This window comes from Gossypium raimondii, chromosome 8, assembly GCF_025698545.1.
Source record: "Gossypium raimondii isolate GPD5lz chromosome 8, ASM2569854v1, whole genome shotgun sequence".
NCBI classification, from domain to species: Eukaryota; Viridiplantae; Streptophyta; class Magnoliopsida; order Malvales; family Malvaceae; genus Gossypium; species Gossypium raimondii.
In genome coordinates, this window is record NC_068572.1 from 19,631,928 (window position 1) to 19,638,777 (window position 6,850).

Genomic DNA, 6,850 nt, shown 5'->3' on the forward strand with positions numbered 1-6,850 from the left:
CACCAAAATTCACATAACTCAAAATATAAAATTAATTTTGCTAAACTGTTATTTTTCCATAAGACTCAATAGCCTTTCATTCTATATATCATACACCCCCTTGTTCATTTTATACTATCCTAAGTGATTTTTCAAAATCACGTCACTACTGCAGTTCGAAATCTATTTCTTTGCAATTTATTACTCTTTCATGATTTCTATGCATAATTTATCACATACACATGTATACAAACAAATACCTTCATACTTAGTCATTTTGACAACCATTCATCATTAGATATTTACACATCATTCTTTAGCAAAATCAAAATACAACATTCAAAATAAGTAAGTCCCTATACATGCCATAGTTCAAACATAGTTCATCATAAAATACCAAGTCGTTATGGTTGATAGTGTGGACGATCTCCGACGTCTTTAGGATCCTCGAATTTGATTAATAATGCTATATAAAAAGAAAAAAAACAAAGTAAGCACGCTTAGTAAGTTTACAAGTAAATAAATAGCAACATTGAACACAAATAATAATACCAAGTAACATAATCTTTAATTTCCTCTTTACTTAATCTCTTACTCATTCACTTACTTGTATACTTAGATAACTCATAATTATGACTTACTTTTCTCTTGCTAAAATTTTGATTCTCAATGGATAACGTAATATACTCTTAACTCTTATAACTCACTTGAACTTGCCATTTATGCTTTTAACTAAACTTTCATGGACATAAGTTATTTACTAGCCCGTTGAGCCACATTGGAACAATAAGGATACTTGGGTCTCTTTCTGATAATAACATGCTAAAGCCATGTCCCAGACATGGTCTTACATGGGATGTTTCATGTACTGTCAATGCCATATCTCAGATATGGTCTTACATGGGAGTTCTCATATCGGTGCCCATGCCATGTCCCAGACATGGTCTTACGGGGGGCCTCTCATCTCGTTGCCAATGCCATGTCCCAGACATGGTCTTACATGGGACCTCTCATGATCTCAAGGATGCCAATGCCATGTCCCAGAGATGGTCTTACATGGGATCTCTTTACCCAAATGTCATGACATTTGTATCTAATACATTCCTAATGTTTCAACGGGACTTGTATCACTAATTCTCTGTCATCTCATACTAGAGTCGACATTAGATAAATTCATGAAATAAATATATAATTGCTGGAAAATAACAACATTAATAATAATTATTAAAATATTACATTTATTTACCATAAACTTACCTCGGTACCAAATATAACCAAATCTATCACTTAGTCTTCAATATCATTCTTTCCTCGATCTAACCTCGAATTCCGTTCTTCTTGATCTATAATAGCAAATTTAACTTATTTAATACTCACATTCATTAGAACAGCCCTGGACACTAACTTTGGAAAAGTTACAATTTTGCCCCAAAGCTTGGAAATTAAACTTCATCTCTTATTCTTATTTTTTACAACCTGCTGAATATTTTTCTCTTCTATGACAACATCAAATTCTCACTCTAACATCTACTTATGAAAATTAGATATTTTACTGATTATGGAGTTTTACTCGTTTTAGCTTAAAATCGACTAGCAAAAGTTGTTTAACATAATTTCTAACTTCATATTATACCTTAAAACATCAAAATAAACACTTTTCACCTATGGGTATTTTTCCAAATATAAACCCTAGGTTAAATTATTGCTAGAATAAGCTAAATAAAGCTACCGGGATCTCAAAAACGTAAAGAACATTAAAAACGAGGCTTGGAATCACTTACTATGAGCTTGAGAAAGTGTGAAAACCCTAGCTATGGTGTCCTTCAAATTTTGGCAGCAAGCGTTTTGGAGAAGATGATATTTTTTCCATATTTTTCCCTTTTTATTCTTTTTATTATTCAATGATTAAAATACCCTTCATTAAAACTTTAGTTATTTTTATCTATGCGTGCCTACTTTTGTCCATGGAAGTTTTAAGGTCTAATTACTATTTAAGGATCTCTACTTTGATTATGCACTTCAAATAAATCCTTTATCATCTAAAACTCATATTTACCCACTTTTTCAATTAAGTCCCAATAGGCAATTTAGGCATGCAATCAATAAAATTTCTTATCAATACTCTAATACTTATATCTAATCACTCGATAAATCATAAAAAAATTAATAATAATAATTTCTCTTTAAATCAAATTTGTGGTTACGAAACCACTATTCCGATAACCTTAAATTTGGGCCATTACACTTGGAATGTATAGTGTAATGTGATTGTGTAGATGCGTATGAAGCATGTATTGAGGTATGATTTCATTAAAAAATAGGTTAGCCTACCTGAATATATGTTTATATTTGATATGTGATTTGAGAGTGAAAATGTTTGGGAATGGGGTGTATTTGAGTGTGTAGAGGTTGTGATGTGAGTTTGGATATCATGATGGTACTCGATGAAGTCTATTGGAATAGTAAACATGAATTCTGATATGAATAATCTTAAACAAAGGCCAGGGCCATGGCACATTCTTGAAAGGTTGGATGAGCTGCATTTATCGACTGAGGTTCTCTGCGTTTCCCAGGGTGATGATGGTAAACCCTCAGCGATGTGAGTTTAGGCAAATCCATTTTGCAAGAACAGAAGTTCATGGGGTGCCTATGTGGCATACTCTGTATATAACCTTTATGACATATTCTAATTGGGCCTTTGTGGCATTCTATTAGCCTTGGTGGCATAATATGGCCTTTCTGGCGTATTCTGATTGGGCTTTTGTTGTATTCTGTTCACCTTTGTGACATTATGTTAACCTTTGTGGCGTACTCTGTTTATTGACTTCGTGATGTATTCTGTCTAGCCCTAATGGAAAACTCTGGTAAGTTTATGTTAAGGATATGATTTGTCTGAAGCTTTAGTGTGAAAAGTTTTCTGATAAATCAAAAAAGTCTACCTTAGCATCATTTATAGGGTATGCTTTAGCTTCAACCCACTTGGATACATACTCCACAACAACTAAGATGTATTTATTCCCATACGAAGAAGGAAATGGGCCTAAGAAGTCAATGCCCCATACGTCGAACAATTCAATCTCCAAAATGTTTGTCAAGCGTATCTCATTCCTCCTTGATATATTTCAAGTCCTTTGGCATTTATCACAGTTCTTCACATAAGCATAAGTATCTTTAAATAGTATCGGCCAAAAGAAACCTACTTGCAAAATCTTTACTGCAGTAAGTGAACCACCAAAGTGTTCCCTACTTGGAGATGAATGGCAATGATACAAGATCTCAGCAATCTCACTTTCAGCTACACACTTTCAAATTATATTATCTGCACATTGTTTAAACAAGAAGGGATCCTCCCAAAGATAATACCGACTATCATGAAGGAATTTTTTCCTTTATTGGTATGTAATTTCTCGAGGAATTATTCCACATGCAAGATAATTGGAAAAATTAGCAAACCATGGTATTTCATGAATTTGATTTACCTCTAATAAGTGTTCATCTGGGAAATTCTTGTTGATAGGCAAACATGATTGAGTCACCTTATCTTGCTCCAACCTCGACAGATGATCAGCTACTTGATTTTCGACACCTTTTCTGTCCTAGATCTCAAGGTAAAATTCTTAGAGTAAAAGTATGCAATGAATTAGCCTTGGTTTTGCATCTTTCTTCGTGAGCAAGTATTTAATGGTCGCATGGTCAGTAAATACTGTAACTTTGGTACCTATAAAATATGAGTAGAATTTGTCAAAAGGAAAAACTATAGCGAAGAGTTCCTTTTCGGTTACCGTATAATTGTGTTAGGCTCCCGTCAAAGTTCTACTTTCATAGTAAATAGGGTGAAACACTTTATTTCTTCTTTGACTCATCACAGCTCCAACGGTATAGTCACTTGCATCGCACATCAACTCAAAAGGCGAGTTCCAATCAAGTGTAACGATTATTGGGGCTGAGATTAACTTCTTCTTTAGATCCTCAAAAGCTTTCAAACATGCTTTGTTGAAATGAAACATTGTATCTTTCTCTATCAAAAACATAACGGTTTAGAAATTTTCGAGAAATCTTTGATAAACCTTCGATAAAAACTGGCATAGCTGAAGAAACTTCAAACTCCTTTCAAATTCATTGGGGCCAGTAATCTTTTAATTAAGCCCACCTTTGCTTTATCGACTTCAATTACTTTTTTTGAGATCTTATGACCTAAGAAAATACCTTTCTTGACCATAAAATGACATTTTTCCCAATTAAGGACAAGATTCGTAAATGTTACCAAAAACAAATATCATAAATGTTACCAAAAACAAAAAAATCATCCATGAAAACCTCAACAAAATTTTCAACCATATCAATAAATATTACGATAATGAATCCTTGAAAAGTTGCAGGTGTATTGCATAAACCAAAAGGTATTCGCCTAAAAGCAAACGAACCGTATGGACAAGTCAAGGTTGTTTTATGTTGGTCCTCCAAGGCTACAACTATTTGGTTATATCCTGAATATCCATCTAAAAAACAATAGAATTCATTACTTGCCAGTCGATCTAACATCTTATCCATAAAAAGTAATGGAAAATGGTCATTCTAAGTGGCTTTGTTCAACTTTCTGTAATCAATAAAGATTCTCCAACTGGTAACAGTTCTTGCTGGAATTAACTCATTATGCTCATTTTCAACAATCGTGATTCCACCTTTCTTCGGCACACACTGCACCAGACTTACCCACGAACTATCTAAAATAGGATATATAAATTGATCGACTCTTACCAGCAGGAAATCTAAGACAATAAAATCAGCAGGAAAAATAAATTTATCGACCCTTGCCAAAACATCTTCGATCTTTCCTTCGAGATATGCTAAAGATCGATCAGCTAGCTGAAGCGTCACAGTTGTAGGTCTTACTTCACCTATCCATAACATCTTGAAATTAGAATTAGGCATCAAGTTGATATTTGCTCCTAAGTCACACAAAGCTTTACCACAGTAAGATTCACCAATGTTACAGGGTATAGTAAAGCTTCCTGAGTCTTCAATTTCGGTGGCAATTTGTTCTGTAGGAATGCACTACACTCCTTTGTCAAGGCAACAGTCTTATACTCTCTCAATCGTTTCTTCTTGGATAGTATATCCTTCATAACCTTCACATAATTTGGCATTTGTTCTAACACCTCCACCAACGAAATATTGATGTGTAACTGCTTCAGAACATCCAAAAACTTCTTGAATTGCACCTCCTGTTTCTGCTTATTTTGCTGCAATCTTTGCAGATATGGAGGTGATGGAACTTTCAGTTGAACCGGACAACTTTTCTGATTAGGTAAATCTACATCCAAAGAATATGTTAAAATATCTGAATTCACTAAGTTAGGGTTTACCTTGTCAGACTTTACAGATTCTGATTCCTTTGGTGTAGGAACTTCAACAGCTGGTTGATTCTTCTCAATGGGCTTATCTTCGACATTAATCAATTGGGGTTCTAGAATTTTACCACTTCGCAATGCCACTGCCTTGATATGTTATTTACCCAAATTTCTTAGATTCTCAGCATCGCTCTGCAAAGTTCCTTGTGGTCTATTACGTAGCTCCGTAGCTAACTGACCCATTTGGTTTTCCAAATTTTTCAGTGTTGTTGCTTGGCTTTGAATCAAAGCGTTATTCATTGCCTGTACGCTTTCAACAAGTTCTCCAAACTGTTTGATTCCTCAACTTAAAGTGGTTTTGGAGCTTACTGATTAACCCTTGAGATTGGTTGGGTCTTTGCAGCAATAAGTTGTTGTTCAGTCCATTTCCTTGGTTGATCAAAGGAAATTTAGGAAGATTACGCCATGAAGGATTTTAGAAGTTGGAATGGGGTCCTTGTCCATTCATATTTTGATATTGGCTCCCCACATAGTACACTGACTCGAGATTTCATGGACAAATCTCAAAAGAATGACCTTCCCCACAGTACACACAGGAAACTACTTCAAACGGACTTGGTGGCTGAGCAGTAGAATTATTAGTACTATTAGCGGTTAACTATTTTATTAAAGAGGAAATAGACGATACCTGAGCTAATAACAAAGTGAGGGCGTCAACTTCATGAACTCCGGCTACACATCTTCCTGAAGTTGTTTGATTTGTTGGCCATTGATGGTTATTACTCGCGATCCTCTCAATTATCTCATAAGCCTCATTATAAGACTTAGATAAAATTACACCTTTCACGGAAGCATCGACCATCAATCTTGCATGTGCATTGAGACTATTATAGAATGTCTCCAACTGGATACAATGAGGAATCCCATAATGAGGACACTTACGAAGTAACTTCTTGAATCGCTCCCAAGCCTCTTACAAAGACTCGTCATCCAATTGTTGGAAAGTTGTGATCTCATTCCTTAACATAGCATTTTTGCTAGGTAGGAAATACTTAACCAAAAATCTCTCTGCTAATTCTTGCCATGTAGATATGAAACTTGGTGGCAATGAATTGAGTCATGCTCATGCTCGATTTCGCAACAAGTATGAAAACAATTTCAACCTCAGTGCATCTTCAGTCACACCAGCCATCGTGAATGAATCACTCACCTCCATAAACAATCGAATATGGAGATGTGGATCTTCCGTGAGCATACCAGAAATTGGCCCACCGTTTGTAGCATTTGAAACATCACTGGTTTCAATTCAAACTGGGTTACCTCAATATCTGGTCTTCTAATTCCTGAGTTTAGATGCATTACACGTTGTGCCAATTGAGGAGGTCGAAGTTCCAACCGATCTAACCTATGAGGGAGAATTGATTGAGATTCTAGCTCATGAAGAGAAGATTTTATGAAATAAGTGGGTTTCATTAGCTAAGGTTTTGTGGCACAACCATAAGACAAAAGAGGCTACTTGG

The 6,850-nt window shown here is 35.1% G+C and overlaps 1 non-coding gene across 1 annotated transcript; it reads left to right on the forward strand.

Annotated features, from left to right (window-relative positions):
- Window positions 1-6,250: 6,250 nt before the first annotated feature.
- Window positions 6,251-6,357, forward strand: LOC128032186 (small nucleolar RNA R71). Its single transcript, XR_008188314.1, has one exon. It is a non-coding gene; the product is annotated as a small nucleolar RNA R71 (small nucleolar RNA).
- Window positions 6,358-6,850: the final 493 nt, after the last annotated feature.